Source organism: Sinohyriopsis cumingii, chromosome 15, assembly GCF_028554795.1.
Source record: "Sinohyriopsis cumingii isolate HCF-2022 chromosome 15, ASM2855479v2, whole genome shotgun sequence".
Classification (NCBI taxonomy): Eukaryota; Metazoa; Mollusca; class Bivalvia; order Unionida; family Unionidae; genus Sinohyriopsis; species Sinohyriopsis cumingii.
The window spans coordinates 17334056-17355857 of record NC_142975.1 but is presented as its reverse complement, the minus strand read 5'-3'; the positions used below and the strand labels follow the sequence as shown (position 1 = coordinate 17355857).

The window sequence follows — 21802 nt, the reverse complement described above, 5'->3', positions numbered from 1 at the left end:
GTGGACAAACGATTCATTCTTTAGGGTCTACACGGACTTCTAATGAATATTACAACAATTAATGAAAACCCCAAGACCTCTTATGATATCCTAGACAAACAATATTACTGGGAAATCCGAAACAAAACTTTGACGCCATATTTAAATTTTATCCATGGGATTGGCTCCACGCGATTGAAAAGAACCACTCAACAAATTAGTAGCTGCCTGTTATGATCTTTCTCAATGACAATAACACTATACGTACGTATTTGCAGCCGTCTTATTTGAACTCAGATCAAAGGTCCCAACTAATTCTGATTTTCACAATAATCTAGGTAAGCATTTCGTTGTGTATCGCTCACCCGTTCATGTTATAGGGGAGAAAACTCTACACATTAAGCAAATTCCGTTATTCAATGTATCACACCACTAAATATCGAAGACCTGTATAGTAACATTATGCCCTATTCAATTTTCGCGGGAGATAAGACACACGCTGGGACACGTATTATGCTCCCGTGATAAAGTAAATTCGTACATATGCACCAAAATGCCTCATTCAACGTTTGTGTACCATTTTAGTAAGTTTTAAAGGTTGTATGGTTAATTTTAAGCCTTCAGTAATAATATTAATAATAATATTAAAAACAATAATAATAATAATAATAATAATAAACCTCCAATTTTCTTTACAAAACTAACAGTGAATTCACCCCTTGAACGAGGGTGGCATTTGTCAGTCAACTATTGCACAATACAGCTTCCAGTGGACCGATAACCAATTACCACATTACTGTATGTAAGTCAACCTCAACACTGGCTGGTACTTATGGGCGGCCGATGGATAATATGGCTGGCATTTGGTAGGAGTATCCCGCTCGATTTGATGTGATGTGATTTGGATTTTTAAGGTAACTTTAACAATTTTTCAGTCATATCGCTACGATGTCTGCAATGTGGCAGTTTATAGTGATGTCTAGCACTGGGGCATCATGCCGCAGACATGTAGCATGATGTCCCACCCAGTCACATTTAAACGAGGCAGCTGTTAGTACCATTTTTGTAAGTCTTTGGTATGACTCGGCCGGGGATCGAACCCACGATCTCCCGCATCCGAGGCAGACGCTCTAACCACTAGGCCACCGGAGCGGTATCGCTCGATTGGAAGGTGCACTGCAAACTTGCTGAATCTTGGACCTGATGCCCGTCACCTATCCGACTTCCAATATATATCATATGCAAATACAAATCGACGTAACTTTAACAACTTTCAACTATTTTCGGTCCACACCAAAAAAAAAATTAAAAAAATTGAAACAAATGAACACCAGAACATACCGATTATCTTACTACTGAAACTCTAAAATACTATACTGCTGTTGTAACATAACTAATGTGATAAACCTTACGATAAAATGCTATAATTGTGGTACTTCATAAGCACAAAACAAACTAAATTAAAATCAATGCACAATATACATGCTGTAGCATAGTTTCACTGTGATCAGCTAAGCAGTCTTCAGAGAGTTGATAGAGATATATTTAATCAATTTCAACATAAAAGCAATAGTTTCAGTAATACGAGATAAAGTGTACTTCTTTACATGTTTTTGATAAGATTAGAGCGTGGTTAAAGTTAGTTGTGGTACAAAGCAACATACAGCAAACAAATGTTGATTTGCCCGTTTCAAACAGAAGAAAAAATGCAATATCTTAGGAAAGATGGCGATTTCTACGTTACATTCAGGGATGAATGCATATAGATAAATAGAATTATTTATGACATCAGGATGATCAAGACTATGCAGTATGAAGAGGAGTTAAAACACGTTCATTTGATCTGGAAAAGTACACAAATTTGTATTCAATGTTACCATGCCAGTATACAAATATTCATCCAAAACAGACAGAATTTGTGGAAAAGAAAGTTTGATTCAAAACAGCACATGCTGACTCACTGTGTAAAACAGATGCTTTTGAATAAAAGACTGGAATGACAAAATTTGATATCTATCTGAAATCATTCATAAGTTTGAAAGGATTGTAAAAAAAATGTTACAAATTGTTGAAATAAAATTCAAAGTGACGGTGAGTGTTCTTTGGGCTTGTTGATCACATCCAAAGGACAATTTGCCATACGTAAAGTATATCCTGGATGCATTTATACCGTTATGGCGACGTTAAAGGCGTTTCTGAGCAACATAAAGAAAGGTAATTACTACGATTTTAAAACTCCAGTTGCTTTCCAGTGCTTTTGAACCTATTCTTACAAAAAAGCATAAATATTTTAAATCTTTAACAGAACTTTTGTGAACGGAATGTGGAAGTATTTAACTTAACTCGAGAAAATGGGCTGATGTTTGACCAAAGCTTAATGAGGGATACAGTAACTCTCACCGTACACCAACTTACATGACTCCAACTAAAGCGAAAGAAGAAAATATTCGGACAAACAATATGGAAAAATCTACCCGATTATTTTACCACTGACACCTTTGGGACTCCAAAATTCAAACTTGGTGAATCAGTAGGTGTTTAATGTAATTAAATGATGTTTACACAAAGAAATTCAAACTTGGTGAATCAGTTAGAATTTTAAAATATAAGACAATAGGGAAAATCCCAACCTCACTGAGGAAATATTTGAAGTTTTGCAAGTAATACTAAGTGATCGGATAGTTGCCAAACTGGACGACTTGAATGGAGATGATAGGATGTCTATGCTTAGCGAGCAAGATTTATGACTAAGCGACCAACAGGATGACGTATTCAAAGTTGAAAACATTTTGAAGCTATACAAAAAACTAAAGGTAAAATGTAGTTATTCGTTGAAAAGGAAGGTATAGGATGATTCGTTTAACTATTGGGAGCAAGTAAGAAATATTCAATCGACATAAATGTTAGAAGCGCAGTACATACATACATACATACATATCAGCACAAAGAACTTCAAAACCTCTGTTTTTTTTATAGATAACAAATCTCCATAATATGATAAATATGGACATCATGCGAATATTGATCAGTATACCAAAAGGGAAAAACGATTCCGGAATAAACCAGGAAACCGTCCTATCACAGCATCGTGAGCATTGCATCATGACTGTTTTATTGACAATAATAAAAATTGTGATATGTATTAGGTGGAAATAAAGAACTGATCTAAGCCCTTTCGTGATAGGTCTGGTTTGTTTAAAGCTGTCTTATCAAAGACCATACAAAAATATAAATCATTTGTTCATTTATTCTAAATATCTGCAAACAGTTGTTTATCGATGTCTCGACGTGTATCTTTATTATATAACCAAGTATGTATGTATGTATATATATATATATATATATATATATATATATATATATATATATATATATATATATATATATATATATATATATATATATATAAAAGTCAAATTCTTGCCCATTTAATAATTCGGGCTATTCTCTAATGCCAATTTTTTTTTAAGCCTGATTTTAGATTTATTAGAACCTCCAAGTCAAAATGAAAGCCCCAGTTTATGAAGCATTTTTATTAGTAGCCCTTAAAAGTTGTTCTGTTCAATTAGTTTAATTTTTTTGTAGGACGTCAGACTGAATGATCTGCGGCGGTCTTCTTCTCTGCATTCGGCCGCACTCCGAGTTTCCTTGAACTGCTGACCCAGGAATACCTATGACCCATGAAGTTGTCAGCTGTTTGACCGCCTCTACCAGACTAGACAAGGGATTTTGTTCCTAGGCCTCTTGATAGTATCAGATAGGATGCACACTCAGAATTGCGATCGCTGCGGTCTTGGTTTAAGGGTTTTGAGCAATCTCCAGGACAAGTATTTCATGGCGCTGATGGAATGATTGGCTCGTTTGGAATCATCTAGCGCTCGCTGTAAACCCAGATCCAAGGTGTAGATAGTGTTAACATATCGAAACCTTGGCTAGCAAAGATGTTGTCTGTCAGAGTCGCTTCCCCTTCTACTTGCTGTTCTGTTTGACTGTTTTCAGCAGTTTCTGCGTCTTGTTCGGCGTTGACGTTTGTTAGTTTTGTTTTTTGTTTTTGGCTGGGTGGCTGGGGAAGTTCTCATCAACTCGATGGACGGAATTTAGGTGGAGTTGTTGAAATAGTACAGAGTGGTTATTCGCCCCATGTAAGTGCTTGTTTCATCCTCTCCTTCCGTTTCTTGTTCTTCATTGCTTGGAATGCTTCCCGTGGCCCAGAAATTTCATCACCGCCAACTTTCTTATTCGTGTCATCACACACTAATAAAGTCGTACTCTTAACACCAGCTCTCAGGCTCCAGCTAGTCGCAAGAGCCTTACTAGCGCCCTAGAGGCCTGTAGTTCTGCCGTTGGTATCACAGCACTGGCTGGCAAACGGTATGGTACCTCGCCAAGATTCTCTGTGTTAGTTCTCTCCTTCACTGACGTGCTCAGTAACTCTAACTCTACGAAACTTCTGCACATGTATCTTGCCCTCGATTCTTATAAAAGTATTCTGTTAAATAAACAACCTGCCACCTAATTAAAAACCCTATTACTCAAATGACACCTGTTCTTACCTTTTTCGTATTCATTTACTAAAGATAATCATTCACATAACCGTTATCATTTGTACCTGCCCTGGACCAACTGAGAGGGCGCGACCTTCTTGATGCGGGTTTCGTCTTAGCACCAAAATTATGACGTGATCGGTCAACTGGTAATTTATTCTTAAGTCACGTGTTTAGGCTCGAATAAACAGTAACACAAAAAAGAGTGAAAACAACAAGCTTTGAAATATACAATAATTTATTTCCCTGAAATTGTTTTCTGTAAAAATAAAAAAATATGAACCTACGGTTTTGTAGAATCAAATCCAAAAATTATCCAAGAATAATCCACGAACAAAATTTTAGTAGTCCTATTAACAAAATGTTCTAATGATTTAAAGTTCGAGTCACGACGAAGAATCCTATATTGGAAGACGATGACGTATGCTGAATTCTGTAGTGTTAAAGTCTACAGTTCCTTGTAGAAACAACAATTATCACTCTGGTTTCGGATATTTGAATAAATTTTTATATAAAAGACTGCCCTTGTTCAACAATTTTACATGACCATACGTATTTTCCAGAAAGATAACAGAATTAATCCTGTTGAATCCAAGTAATTTGAAATAACTCCAAACAGCACAACTTCCAGTGTAAGAGAATGCCCAGCTGCAACTGAGAATAATTCTCCAAAACAAAGGTTATATCGTCTTCTAAACGTAAACAGGGGGTCACGTGATCATGTTCTCGAAGCTTATAGAAATTAGGTACTTGTTAAAGGTCACGTACACCCAGTGCGACCCTGACAAAAAACCAATCGTTTTACTCTAGGAAATAAAAAATGAAACAAAAAAGTGTTTACATCTTAAACACATAGTCCTATTATGACCTCGACAACAACCAATCATTTTAAAATAAACTTGTTTACGTGGTGCTACAAATTTTGAATCAAGGTCAGGATTTAGATCAATACCCGGTGTTTACAAAACGAACAGCCAAGGTCAAACCATTTTCTGAAAATAAAGTGTCATCTCTAGTGAATAAATTTATATTGCAGTATCATGTAATGAAAAAAAAAACTTAAACAATTAAACTGAGATAAATATATATTAAATCAGATATAATTAAATTATATATATATATATATATATATATATATATATATATATATATATATATAAAGAGATAGAGAAATAGATATATGGTGATTCCGATGATTTCTTAAAACAGTGTTGTCCAACCTTTTTGACACCATGGCACCATGGGCCACTGAAAAATGTTTTTCTTGAAGCTGAGGGAAGCAGCAGAAAACTGAAAGCAACGACTATATAGCTGCTCGAGCTCTGGCAGCCATTTAAAATCAGCCTGTGGGTCGCGGGTTGGACAGCACTGTCTTAAAAAAATAGAGCGTAAGAAACCAAGGACGGGTTTCAACGTTGAACAGGAGACTTCATATATTTGGGTAGAAATTGCTAGATCGTTTTGTACTAATTATTTCTGTTAAATTAGATGATTAACCAAGTTGGATTTTTTATTTTTTTTATATAGTAGTAGCAGTAGTTGTAATTGTGATGGTTCACATTCTCATTAATCATTAATTTCCGTAAACCCTGGAGAGGAATGAAAGTTGCATTTTTCCACAAGTTGCTCTTATATTTACATAATATAATTCGTGTTAGAGAAAAATAATTGATAAGTAATCTTTCCCTGAAGTGGACGCTGCACTATTAATTTCTCATGTATCTTTTCTGTCTAAGTAAGAAAAGGAGCAGTTTTTGTTTCCATGTTTACCTGTTATAAAAACATGCAACAGAAAGTAATCGATTACTTCTAAGTTTATTTATAAAATATTTCCAAAAACAGTTTGATTGCCATTTGAATGCATTACATGGTGAAATAATTGATGATATATTTCAATCAGGTAGTTTTGTATCTTTTTGAACATTGATTAAAAACGTTTCTGCTTCATTTTTTCAGACTGTGAAAGGTCATTCTATGCAACATGTTGCCGCATAGGGTGCTGGGTTATCTCGTGACAATTAGTACAGACGGATATTGCTTCAAAGACTTTAATTTTATATGTGGATGTGACGAAATGATGGCTATAATGTAAGTGAATTAAAATTTTATATTAAATCACATTATAACTTAAGGAAATAAAGGACTCAATGAACATACATGTACTTCTTTTAATATTTAATTTACTTCTTCCTTTTAACGAGGACAATGTGCGTTTCTTAAAAACATTTTTGATGTTAGAGCACACTTACCCCGATGCTATCAAACATTTCTGGGGATATCAGTTACTGCATCACTTCCACTAACAGATTGTCTTAATTTTACAATCTTATGATTATTCATATTTAGAGGACGTAACATTTCCGATCTTTGGGGTTATAGGTCAACCCCACGGTGAACCTATTCATCCAATTCGTTACTAACAGTTCATTTCTTCTTGCATATTTAGAGGTATCCAATTTTATATCGCCTGCATCAGTCAATGTACAAGAAAGTGTGAAACTAATATATAATATAATTATTTATTATAGAGTAAAACAGAGGTTCAAAAAGAAAAGACAAAATATTTGTACAAAGAGTTATGACAATTTCCCAAAAGATCACAATTTGAAATTATGTGCCACATAAGGTGGTAATTATAATATGTAATTATCACGTTTAGAGATTACAAAATCAGAAAAAAATAGTGAAATCGATATTCAATATAATAATGATAAATTACACAAACATGATGCCTGTTTTTTGCGAGGAAAGGCAGTATTTTAAATTAATTAATATAAAATTATGGTTATATTTTATTCTATATTAACTTATATTCTTGTATGACATTTTTGTTGTAATAAATTTGATTTCAATAGGAATTTTAAAGAATGGTACTAACAGCTGCCTCGCTTGGCGCTCAGCATTATGAGGTTAGTGTTAGGACTGGTTGGCCTGGTGTCAGGATAATGTGACTGGGTGGGATATGATGCTACATGTCTGCGGCATGATGCCCCAGTGCCAACATCACTATAAATTGCCATACTGCAGACATCGTAGCGATATGACTGGAAAATTGTTAAAGCTACGTTAAAAATCCAAATCACAAACACAAACACACACATTCTTATAATTATCAGGTCAATTAATTCTTTAGCATGAGTATGACCATGATAAGGTGCACAGTTTATGCATACGTTAAACACATAATTGTATATAAGGTTTGTGGCACAGTTTCCTTCTAAATCATCATCTTGAACGTGTTATAATCACCTTTAACAAAAGAATATTAATAAATATTTTTTCTGGTATAGGCTTTTTTTCAATGAAACATGTTCCAGGTCTAATGTGTGTGAATGTACAGGTTTGGATGATCAAGTTTTCAAAGATATCCATAAGTACATGAAATTTAGCTAATGAAATAAACGAAACAGATACACTAATCGATGTACTATGTCATAAATATCATAAGAAAGCGAGTGGGTAAAATTGAAAAACTAAATACAGCTTACTAGAGAAGTAGTGATTGTGTAAAACAAATGAGATTAACACGGTATTAAATGGAGAAAATTATTTTTTGTTAGCATAATTAGTTTTGTGAATGGCTAAAACACCTCACTTGCAGCATGATCTCACATTAAATGTTATAATAAAATATAAAATGGGGCTATCAATTATTGATGATAGTTTTACATTTAACAAATGATTCGTTTTCAAGTTATTGTCTACTGAATTTTCCAATCATAACGGAGACTTTTGTAATTTGATAAATCTAGAGCATTGAAAAAATTTAAACATTTTTGCCAAGTACTTTTCTTTTTTATGTCTTCTTACGAATGAAGATGCAAATTTGGCCAGATCTTGATTCCAACATAATGGTACTTTTCAGTTTCATAATATGGAATAAATACGTCAAATTTCTTTTTCTCTTTCTGTCCCTCTAACTGCCCTAATATATTTATCTTCACTGATTTAATACACACTTAAGGAGATGTCATACTCTAGTTCTAATATTTTTTTACTGATGAATAATGCTATGAGGCATTTGTCACCTAACCTATCTATATTTTGATGGTCTGTACATATTATGACTCCGTTAAGTTTTGCACTGATTCACCAAAATAGAAGAAGACAAAAACGCGCCACCTGTATTTTTTTAGATGCAAGCGTTTATATTTATCACCCACGTGGACGAATAATTATGGTAGCTTTGATTTATCAACTGATACCTATGTGCATCATTGAATATTCAATCCTGTCAAACATACACCTCATGCCTTCGCTTATTTCCCATCCAAATTTACCATTTAAAATGTTGTTGCAGGGTTTAACGCCATTATTCAGCACACGATAGGCTATACATGACGGCCAGTATTAATGGTGGAGGAAGAACCCGGCAAAAACCCCGGAAAGAACCACCGACCCACGAGAAGCTACTGGCAAGCTTTCTCACGTACCCACATTAGCCGAATCCGAGACTCGAACCCACGGAGACAGAGGTGAGATGGCAGTGATCCGTAACGGAGAGCGCTTTAGACCACTCGGCCATTCGGGGCCCCCCATTTAAAATGTAGAATGAACATTCACTTACATCACACATTTCACCACTGCTCATTATGTTCAAAGATCTGGTAATATTGTGAAATTCTTTGCATTCAACCTTCTCTCTTTTTTGTTGCTGTTGCAGGGTTTAACGCCATTTTTCAGCACAATATAGGCTATACATGGCAACCAGTATAAATAGTGAAGGAAGAACCGGCGAAAACCCCAGAAAGAACCACTGACCCACGAGAAGCTACTGGCAAGCTTTCTCACATACCCACATTGGCCAAACTCGAGACTCGAACCCACGCAGACAGGCGAGATGGCAGTGATCCATAATGGTGTGCACTTTAGACCACAAGCCCCCCCCCCAACCTCTTTTTAGCATTGTTCTCTTCATAAGCCTGCTAGCTAAGTGTAGCTGAATCCTTGCAGAACAAAACGGGTGTATTTTCAGAATTATGACTTTCCTACCACCTCTGAATTGTATGAAAACTAGATGGATGAATGGACTGATAGATTACTATGTGGTTTCTTGAAAGCACTAAATGAAAGTGTGTACGTGTGTGCGAGATTTGTAATGATTTTTTTTAGTCATATCACTTTGATGTCGGCAGTGTGGCATCTTATAGTGATGTCTAGCACTGGGGCATTACGCCACAGACACATAGCATGATGTTCCACCCAGTCACATTATTCTGACACCAGGCCAACCAGTCCTAACACTAACCTCTAAAATGCTGAGTGCCTAGCGAGACAGCTGTCAGTACAATTTTTATAAGTCTTTGGTATCATTTGGCCTGGGTTCAAACCCGTGGATTCCCTCATCTGAGGCAGACGCTCTAACCGCTATGCCACCGAAGCGGTCACTAAATGAAAGACGAAATGAATATACATACAAGCAGTGTAAATCTGGTGGTGTTTAGATTTACGACTTTGTACAAGATGTAAAAGAGGGAGAAGACAGAGAGAGTAAGAGAGAACGGATTAAAAAACGAATGACAACACACAGCTCTGGGAAAAAATCTTTTTTTAAATAAAGTTTGATATCTCCTGCAAAACATTTGTATGTCAATTATCAGATTCTCAAATAACATGATCATATGCTACTAACGCGCTAGATTCCAATTTCCTGCGATTGTTCCATCTATGATCAGCACTCTTACATTGTATTGTTTTATCAGCCACTAATGGGCCATAAATACATGGCATTTATACAGTGAACTAAGTGGAATATCAAGCCCCACCCCCACCCCCCCAGCTTAACTTGGGGACTCCTTCCAATATAAAGTTGCTTGATGGGAATTTTGGGCAGGGGTTGCTTGGCAGTAGCTATGCTACTATTTTTGAAAAACTTCCTTTATAATGTAACAATCAACCAAAATACAGTCAATTTGACCTTCCTTTTGGATATCAAGGTTAAGTCAATTTGACCTTCCTTTTGGATATCAAGGTTAAGTCAATTTGACCTTCCTTTTGGATATCAAGGTTAAGTCAATTTGACCTTCCTTTTGAATATCAAGGTTAAGTCCATTTTGGAAAAAGTCATTCATTTGTAGTCAATGTAAAAATCACAAAGCAATCCAAGACCAAGAAAACTGTATATCAAATATAACCAAATAAACAAAAATTCATCAAAGGGACTGACAGTGGTTGAAAAGAACTTGAAGGAATCCAAATCAATGTCTTACCTCCATTTTTTGTCATCTGCCAAGTATTTAAACCACACACTATATATTCTTGAGAATCTCCAAGTTTTTTTTACCTAGTTTTTTCTTCTTCTTTTACTATATATATTAGTCAATGTAACAGATGATCAGAAAAATATCCATGCTTTATTCATTTAAGCATTTTCACATCATCTTTATGGATGCTATTCATGTGAATACATCATTCCTTTACAATATTTTTGTAAATAAACAACTTGAAGTCACTGTAGTATTAATTATGTCATTTTTTTTACGGCAAGATATTAACAAATTCCCTACATCTATATAAAAGAATTGTACACAAAATTAAATTTGTAGTGTTGAAATGTCATAAAGGTACATCAATGCATTGATACAGTTTAAAATGTGATCCATACAAATTAAAACAAAAAAAAAATTATTTAATCATTACGATATGAAAATGTATTAGTGTGTTGATACAATGTATTATTGTGTTTATACAATGTATTAGTGTGTTGATACAATGTATCAATAATCATGTTTTAATTTGTATAAAGTATTAGTTTGAGCTATTATGGTCTGGATGTACAGTACTTAGTTTCTTTTCTTCAATTAGAGATTCATTATTAGTTAATACATTATAATGAATAACTGTTTCTACAGTCAATGAATAACGCATATTAAATCTACTACAGTCTTGGGTATTGGATTTTACTGTAACTCAATATTAAGTCAAACAACAACTGTCCAAATTCACCTGGTGAACTTGATTTCTGTCCATGTAATTGGTTACCCACATAACCGATAAATTTATCTTTAAAAGAAAAACGTAAAATGTGTGATTCCATTGGTCCATGTGATCTGAATATTTGTAGAGATGGCATCAATACATAGTATCGGTCAGGGCCCCCAAGTGGCCAAGTGGTCTAAAGTGCTCACCGTTACAGATAACTGCCATCTCACCTCTGTCTGTGTGGGTTCGAGTCTCGGGTTCAACCTATGTGGGTATGTGAGAAAGCTTGCCAGTAGCTTCTTGTGGTTCGGTGGTTCTTTCCAGGGTTTTTCCCGATTCTTCCTCCACCATTAATACTGGCCGCCATGTATAGCCTATTTTGTGCTGAAAAATGGTGTTAAACCCCACAACAACAACAACATAGTATCAAACAGGTCATGTAGGTATTCTGTACAGTCTTTCAGTAAGGAGTGTCGTTGTTTAGAATTTTGATTTCACACACCTTTAAATGGCAAGTTTACTTTTATCCTCATGCGACCAAATTCCTCAAAAAGTCAATATACACATGCCTCGCAAAATACATACCACAAATTCAATGATACAGTACAGGACACTTTTGATCAAGATCAGCCTACAGGTATGACCCAGTAAGAAACGGGTTGAATATCATGCATTATGATGCCACAATGAAAGCCACCTGTGTTTAAATTAATAAAAACCCATTTTATTTGTTATGACTAGAACTGCCATCCTCTTTTTCTTGACTAAGTTTACTTCCTGGCCACCATTATAAACTGTCCATAGCAATTAATCATTTTCACCTGGAAGTTTATTGATGACAGTTAAGGTATTGTGTGCTCAACAATGAGGCTTGAACACACTTTTGGTTAAACTATATTAGGATTCAATTTTAGAGCAATTAATATTTTAATTTAAGATGAGTAAATACACCTGCATGACAAAGCAACAGGCACCTTCATTAATGCTCTTGTCTCAAATTGTCAACACTCATTCTCAATACAACAGCAACAGTCCAATTAGACATAATTTTCATTTCAATTTCAAGCATCTTACTATAGGAACTGAAAAGGTTTACTACTGTTGTGTATCCTTGGGAAAAATACTTTGCCCCAACTGCCTTGATAATAATTAGCCTACTTGTGTTGCTGTGCTATAAAACACCAAAACAATGTAAGCCAATCATGTTCAGCAACAAGTACCAATTCAACACAATAATAGCCAATAATTCATGCACAATAATTCATCACAAATTGAATCGTTATAATTACTGAAAGATATGTTAATAAAAGAACAAATAATGTAATTTATAATGTGTTCATAATTATGGTATGTTTTCAACAAATACCAATAATAATAAATGACATGTATATACAAAATATATCAAACGTAAATGCTTCTAAACATCACAAAAACATCTGCACAAATAACTTTACAAATCTTAAAAACAAAAGTTGGTACTCTTTTCTGGGAACAGTGGTGTATATTCACAAAATTATACATGTACTTTGTTCGGACTTGGCAGAGAGTGTGTGTGTGTGTGTGATCTGAATTTTTAATGTAGCTTTAAAATTTTTTTAGTCATATCGCTACGATGTCTACAGTGTGACAGTTTATAGTGATGTCTAGCACTGGTGCATCATGCTGCAGACATGTAGCATGATGTCCCACCCAGTCACATTATCCTGACACCAGGCCAAATAGTCCTAACATTAACCTCTTAATGCTGAGGAAGCTGTTAGTACCATTTTTATAAGTCTTTGGCATGACTCAGCCAGGGATCAAACCCACAACATCTCACATCCGAGGCAGATGCTCTAACCATTAGGCCACCGGAGCAGTGAGTTGGCAGAGAGAACAAGTCTGATATGGCATAAGTATATATCTGAACAAGTCAGATATGGCATAGGGATTTGTCAAAACAAGTCTAATATGGCATAGAGATTTATCAGAACAAGTTTTGATATGGCATAGGGATACACAGACCTGTTTACTATTACAGTTTCAACATACTATTGGTTCTGGAGAACAAAGAGAAAAACAATCTTATGAAAGAGTTCTATAAGCATGTAAGATATTGATTTTGTTAAAATTAGACTTTCTTTACTTTTTGAAGTTAGATAATTTTATCAGTGAATTAGTATTTAGTATAAACAATCCCATCATGAATGTGATGCTTGTAAGCATTGTTTTGAAAATTGCATGCTTGGGTTGGTGTGTGTCATTATTGACAGAGGACTAAAATTACTGACCGATTAGTTTGAGTATTACTGACTTGCCTCAGATGCAGTAAACGGGTCTGGATACATCAGAACAAGTCTGATACAGCATAGGGATACATCAGAACAAGTCTAATATGGCATAGGGATACATCAGAACAAGCTTTGTAATGGCATATTGATACACCAGAACAGGTCTGATATGGAAAAGGGATTATATGTCAGAACAAGTCTGATATGGCACAGAGATATGTCAGGCTGAGGTGCATTAATGTACCATATCGAGCAAGTGCTTTCTGAGGAAAACGTATCCCACTTGAGCCAATGATGTTGTAGTCAGACTGGTTTTGGGTTCTCTCTGTTCAAATTTCTAGAATATTCCATCTCATGTGACCTATGACTTCAGATGAGGAGACTCTAATCCCATGAGAGATAAGCAGATTTTGTATTATGGCTATTAAAAAATCATTTTAAAAGCAAAAAAGAATCATACTGATTGTAAAATTTACAGTTAAACAGTATAATTTTTCTTCAACTGCATAAACCATTGGGTCTATCACTCATTTATCAACTGAAAACAATTCAGTGCAATACAGAGGTCCAGGATGACCTTCATTACATCTGAGTAAAAAGACTATCTGGAATTAAATGAAAACTCACTTCAACATGGGTCAAGACTTGATGTGTAAAAAACATGCTCTCTTGTTCAGTGACTCAAAATTTGTACAATCCAAGGAGTTCATATAATTTGTGTTCATATAATATAATTTGTGTGTACAGCAAACTTCACCTTGAATGGCAATACTGTATTTACTTGCTTGTAAGATGAGAACAACTGCAAACTGTACAGATTCGGATCTGCCTTATCATAATGTGATGGCAGATCTGGGTCCATGTAGATTGTCAGTAGTTATCAACAGAAAAAAACACACAGACCCTCATCTACATGAACATTATGCAACAGCAGATTAGGGTCTAAGTTGTTTGAAGTTGGACTTAACTTATAAGCAAGTACATATAGCAACAGCATTTTCTAGTGGTTATGGTTATGTGATAAACTGAATCAAACCATTTGTGATCATTTTGTGAAACTCATTGAATAATACCAATCTTTTTCTCTGAAATCCTTACAAAAAAAGAATTATTGAAGGGGTTTCAGATAATTCATTTGAAATAAGCACAAACAAAAGATTCTCTGTGTAAGAAACTTATAAACAAAATGTATCTAGTGATCTGGATGCTCTTTGAATGTCCTTACAAAATGTATCTAGTGATCTGGATACTCTTTGAATGTCCTTACAAAATGTATCTAGTGATCTGGATACTCTTTGAATGTCCTCACAAAATGTATCTAGTGATCTGGATACTCTTTGAATGTCCTTACAAAATGTATCTAGTGATCTGGATACTCTTTGAATGTCCTCACAAAATGTATCTAGTGATCTGGATACTCTTTGAATGTCCTTACAAAATGTATCTAGTGATCTCGATGCTCTCTGAATGTCCTTAAGCACTGTTACTTCCTTTTATGTATCCATTAGAATCTGTCATGAGCAAGGTCTCCTTGGACTGGTTAGATTTTTCCTCTTGAATTTTCGTATACACATAGAACAGCACACCAATAATTACCAGTCCATTTCCAAGCCACCAGAGAAATGTTTTGCTTTCCTGGTAGATCAAAACAGCAATAAGTGTCTGTGTAACTGATTTGGCATTAATACTTATATGGTGTGTTACTGGAGATGTATATTTTATCTGCATTGCACTGACCCAACCAATGGAAAGACTAAGTATTCCTGTAAAGGTTAGCAGTAACCAAAATTTGGGCTGGAAAGCAATGTCGGAGCTAAAAACAGACTGTACTTGTCCTGAACTGACTACAAGAGGAAGGAATATTAACACACTATTTAAGTTATTGAAATATGCTAATTTCAATGATTCTCCTTCTAATAGAGTTTCCACCTTCTTGAAATAAATACCACAAACTGCAGCCATAAAACTAGCAAGCACACCATATATAATTCCGAACACGCTCAAAGTTCCTGAGACATCTTCTTGGTCTATGCCTAACACAAAACCAGCTATTATAATTAGGCAAGCTATCCCAGCCTGGCATGAAATTTTCTTCCGAAGCATACACGCAGACATTAGTATTGTAAATATAATTGTTATAGACCTTGCCACTTGGTAAAATGCTACATTTATATGTTTCAACATAAGATTGTTAAAAACCAGGCTTAAGACAAAGGAAAATGATAACATGAGCATATCACTTGATAGCAGGAGACTGAAGTCGATTGTTGGTACCCTAATTCCAAGAGTTGTTTGTTTTGATATTGCTCTAAGAAAGAGAATAAAACCAACAGCACACATTGACTGGTACCAAGATGAGAATATTGTCAGGTCATTGTGCCCGAATGCTCCACTCAAAATGTGTTTGTTTAAGAAAACCAGTGATATTGATACCATCCAATAAAGGCCAATTACTCCAGCTATAATGCCATATGCGGTTCGCTGACTGGATGAATAATGAGTCATTTTCACTGAAAGTAAAAAAATAAAAGGATAAAATTCAGTTTTGATAAAAAGACTTCGATTTTATATTTTTTTTAATGTAAAGACATAGCAAAGAAAGCAGAAGTAATTCCAAATTGAAGGCATACCAGCTACAGGGGCCCAGAGCAGCCGAGTGGTCTAAAGTGCTCACCGTTCTGGATCAATGCCATCTCACCTCTGTTTGCATGGGTATGAATCTCAGGCCCGGCTAACATGGGTATGTGAGAAAGCCTGCCAGTAGCTTCTCGTGGGTTGATGGTTCTTCCCAGGGTTCTTCCTCCACCAGTTATACTGGTCACTATGTATAGCCTATCTTGTGCTGAAAAATGGCGTTAAACACTGCAACAACAACAACATAACAGCTACATAAACATTGTTATCATCAACATGCATAGAGGAAGACATATTTACCAAAAATGGATGTACTAAATTTCTGTTCATAATAAATCAAGTACTGATACTATTATTTCATATTCTATTTTCCACATAGTTATAATAGACATGATTCTATAAGAAGCCAAATTTATTGCTCCCATATCATTTGTTACTGAATGATGCCCACGATTTTACACGTGAAAAATGACCTCTGCATTGTCTTTTATTACATTTTAAGGTTATTGGATGTTGTTGTTGTCCTGTGTTTAACATTTTTTAGCACATGATAGGTTATTTATAGCGGCTAGTATAACTGGTGGAGAAATAACCTGGGAAAACACCAGTAAGAACCATCGACCCATGGAAAGCTACTGGCAAGCTTTCTCACATACCACATTAGCCAAGTCTGAGACACAAATCTACATGGATAGAGTGAGATGAGAGTGATCAGTAAAGGTGAGCACTTTAGACCATTTGGTCACCCTAGGCCCCATGATTATTGGTATTATACTTGGTCACTTATGATGACCATGAAGTATATTACCGTTTCATCATTGGCAAGTAAATCTCTCAATTACTCTCAGGTACGATACATTCACAATACATGTGCATGTACAGTTACTGGCCTTCGAGAAAAGCCTTCTTTGTACAGAGCACCCGTCAACAAAAGAAAAACAGTGTTCTATACCTAGATAGTTCTTTATATATCTAGGTTTCACAACAAATAATTTAGATCTTCTACTATTACACAACTGTCTATCAGTGTGAAACAAGAGTCCCTGTTGGGGACTGACATCAATAAAGAAAGAGAAATAGGAAATCTCTTTGGTTTTTTAACAATGTTGCCACAATATTAGACTATACACTAGCAATGCTATTAAAAATTTGTACCATCAAATCGTCAGGAGGTAAAGTTTCACATTCCACTCATTCAAAATTCAAATGTTCTCAAATTTGTTAAAATCCGTTGATTGTAAGAAGTCTACAGGTCTATAGGGAATCAGTGCAAAATTCTTAAACACGGGTGCTGACTATATCGATCCAAGCATTACCTCCATTATGAACTATTTGATCAAAACTGGTTCTTTTCCTGACCAAGAGACATCTGTTAAAGTCATGCCTCTCTTCAAGCCCCTGATGCTCTACTTTCTGACAAGAAGTGTTGAAACCATCTCTGACCAACAAGATTTCAAATTGGCCAAAAAGACATTCTTTAGAAGACTTTTGTTGTTTTCAGGAGAATTAGTGAGAAGATTTTTAATATTTTCAGTGTGGCAATCATAATGGATGTAACAACTTGACATCATAAGAAAAGAAGTCTTCTGGTGAAAACTTGATGTAGATATGATTTTTCCATCTAAGAGTGGCACTAATAGTTTCAATGTGGCCACTGTGGTGGTAATATTGAATGTCAAATGAAACATTTTTTAGTTAAGACCAACATAACACCATAAGAAATATGTTTTTTTGTTCAGATGGAACAGCAATATCAAGGATTTTCAAAATGACAGCTGCAGAGGCCATGTTGATATCAGATTGGTACCAATTTTACTCAGGACCAACAAGACATCATAACAAGTCTTTTAGTGAAAACCCTGTCCTGATATGACCACTCTGATGATGGTATTGGATGTATGGGTGGCACCATTTTCACTTAGGACCAACTAGACATCATACAAATTCCAGTGAAAATTCCTGACTGATAAAACATTCCATCCTGGATGCCAAGATTTTCAAGACAGCTGATGTGGTGGCCATATTGTATGTTGGAGCAGCACCTCTTTAATGCAGGACCAACTAAACCATGGGATGAATGTATGTGTAAAGTTCCTTCACATAGTTCAGTAGAAGCAGTGATAACTAACTTGCACAAACTGACTAATGGATGTTGAATGCGCCTCTGGCTTTTTACCAGACTACTGATCAACGCTGTTCTTTCCTAAAGTCAAAACAACTCAAACATGTCAATTAACCTGTATCTCTATTCATTTTCATCAATACACAATTTTAAATGTTTAAAACAATCCACTTGTGACAGATGACTTTAACAAAGATTACTAATTTTTCGTATTGTGAAACAGAACTAGAGAAACTTATTGTTGTAGATTAATGTTAGATTTCAGAAATGTATATTACCTGGTCATTCACAATATTCTACCATAGAAATTAGGACTGTATGGGCATTCAAACTGAACAGAAACTTGTCTATATTTTACATTTATTTGAGTCTGCATCATTTATTGTTCTTGGTGTCATTACTCTACTACTGCTAATCATCACAACTATCCAGCTGTTAGCTTTACACATGGTGTCATTACTCTACCACTGCTAATCATCACAACTATCCAGCTGTTAGCTTTACACATGGTGTCATTACTCTACCACTGCTAATCATCACAACTATCCAGCTGTTAGCTTTACACATGGTGTCATTACTCTACCACTGCTAATCATCACAACTATCCAGCTGTTAGCTTTACACATGGTGTCATTACTCTACTACTGCTAATCATTACAACTATCCAGCTGTTAGCTTTACACATGGTGTCATTACTCTACCACTGCTAATCATCACAACTATCCAGCTGTTAGCTTTACACATGGTGTCATTACTCTACCACTGCTAATCATCACAACTATCCAGCTGTTAGCTTTACACATGGTGTCATTACTCTACCACTGCTAATCATCACAACTATCCAGCTGTTAGCTTTACACATGGTGTCATTACTCTACCACTGCTAATCATCACAACTATCCAGCTGTTAGCTTTACACATGGTGTCATTACTCTACTACTGCTAATCATTACAACTATCCAGCTGTTAACTTTACACATGGTGTCATTACTCTACCACTGCTAATCATCACAACTATCCAGCTGTTAGCTTTACACATGGTGTCATTACTCTACCACTGCTAATCATCACAACTATCCAGCTGTTAGCTTTACACATGGTGTCATTACTCTACCACTGCTAATCATCACAACTATCCAGCTGTTAGCTTTACACATGGTGTCATTACTCTACCACTGCTAATCATCACAACTATCCAGCTGTTAGCTTTACACATGGTGTCATTACTCTACCACTGCTAATCATCACAACTATCCAGCTGTTAGCTTTACACATGGTGTCATTACTCTACCACTGCTAATCATCACAACTATCCAGCTGTTAGCTTTACACATGGTGTCATTACTCTACCACTGCTAATCATCACAACTATCCAGCTGTTAGCTTTACACATGGTGTCATTACTCTACCACTGCTAATCATCACAACTATCCAGCTGTTAGCTTTACACATGGTGTCATTACTCTACCACTGCTAATCATCACAACTATCCAGCTGTTAGCTTTACACATGGTGTCATTACTCTACCACTGCTAATCATCACAACTATCCAGCTTAGCTTTACACATGGTGTCATTACTCTACCACTGCTAATCATCACAACTATCCAGCTGTTAGCTTTACACGTGGTACTTTTCTTTAGCCTTTCTGCCACAAGTCAATGTAAATTACAAATAACTGTGACTGGTCCAATTATTTAAATGCCATATTTCTTGAGTTAAAGTTAGCCAACTGAAGCAGCTGACACATGCACCACAGCAAGTGCCCATTTCTTCCACAGTCGATTTTCCTTTTGACAAAAAAAAAAATGATAGTTGCAATGTTTACTAAAATTTATACACACGTACAACATGTTGTTTAATTGAAATGATTAGAAACTCGACCTCCTCCGTCTACCTGATATGCTTACTGAACAGCTGACAGCTATTCTAATATGCATAGCACACCTCACTCATCATTTTATCTCTTACTATGACTGAATTCAGAAAGATACATGTTCGTTGATTACATCTGACAATTTCTGTAATACATCTCAAGGAATGTCATGATAATGTTTCCTCCTGTTGTATATATGATGAAAATTATCCATAATGAAATCGCAATCGTACTGCCTGAACATGCACACAATTTAACTTTTCTGAGATTAACAATGGCTAAGAAACTATGTACTAGCTTACAAACTTAAAACGATGTTTCTTTAAAATAAAATACTACTAATGAAAGGTGTTGTTAATCTTGTTTGAAGGTAAATCTTGTAATGTAAAGAACATTTTATCAACATTATTAGCAAATTACCTAGTAAGATGTAACCAATTTTCCTCAATGTATGATTTTTCTTAGTGATGTGGCATTCAATCAGAAATTCACAGATGCATACTCTGAGAAAAGAATGAACAGAAAAATCAAGGGGCCCTCAGTGGCTGAGTGGTCCAAAGCGCTCACTGTTCCAGATGACTGCTATCTCACACCTGTCTGCCTGGGTTCGAGTCTTAGGCTTGGCTAATGTGGACATGTGAGAAAGCTTGCCAGTAGCTTCTCGTGGGTCAGTGGTTCTTCCTGGGGTTTTCCAGGATTCTTCCTCCACCAAGTTATACTGGATGCCATGTACAGTCTATCTTGTGCTGAAAAATGGCATTAAACCCTACAACAACAACAACAACAACAATAACAGAAAAATCAAATTAAAAAATCAAATTAAGATGTGGAAATGTATACTTTCATTGTAACGTTTAGTTCCTGCATATTTGATTTTGTACACATTTACTGGCAATAAACTAAACAAACAATCTGAATGTAAAAACAGTGCAGTCTTACAAAATAACAAATATTCATGAGCCTCGTTTCTTCATGGGGCTAGTAGTATGGGGCTGGGAGTATGGACATTGTGGGGCTGGTAGTATGGACACTGATTGAATCAGAATCATTGAAATGTTGAATCAGATAATGAATACCTGTAGCTGAAACATACGGAATAGAGGTCTTTCACCAAAAGCAATCACCCAACACATACTTAGCAATGGAAATCTATCAAGGTTTTTGGCACCCTGCTTTAGAAACCCATAGGGAAAACTCATGACCAAATGTTTGTCTAGAAAAACTGCCATCAAAATTCCATTATAATTTTGAATATGATCATTTTTAATGAATATTTTTTGGTTGCCTAACTGGACTGGACACATTGAGAAAAATGGTTGCCCATCTTTAATTTTTAGTTGTCCCTGGCTCCGGGACAATGGACTCTTCTATCCGTATAGAGTTATGGATCCACATCATTATTAGCAAAGATTTCATGAAAATATGTTTGTCTACGGTAGGCCTTGTCAAACAAGTTT

At 35.5% G+C, this 21802-nt stretch overlaps 1 protein-coding gene and 1 pseudogene across 4 annotated transcripts in view; both read right to left on the bottom strand.

Moving 5' to 3' along the window:
* The window catches only part of LOC149781346 (uncharacterized), a 43908-nt gene extending 43539 nt beyond the window's left edge, over nucleotides 1–369 (bottom strand). Inside the window, exon 1 of the mRNA XM_089935433.1 lies at nucleotides 248–369. The gene's annotated coding sequence lies outside the window, so the exon portion shown is untranslated. The remainder of the gene's footprint in view (nucleotides 1–247) is intronic.
* A 6659-nt stretch (nucleotides 370–7028) lies between these two features.
* Nucleotides 7029–21802, bottom strand: part of LOC149781344 (GDP-fucose transporter 1 pseudogene) — a 53198-nt pseudogene continuing 38424 nt past the window's right edge. For all 3 annotated transcript variants that reach the window (XR_016414681.1, XR_016414680.1, XR_016414682.1), the window contains one exon: nucleotides 7029–16224. The product of XR_016414681.1 is annotated as a GDP-fucose transporter 1 pseudogene, transcript variant X2 (transcript). The remainder of the gene's footprint in view (nucleotides 16225–21802) is intronic.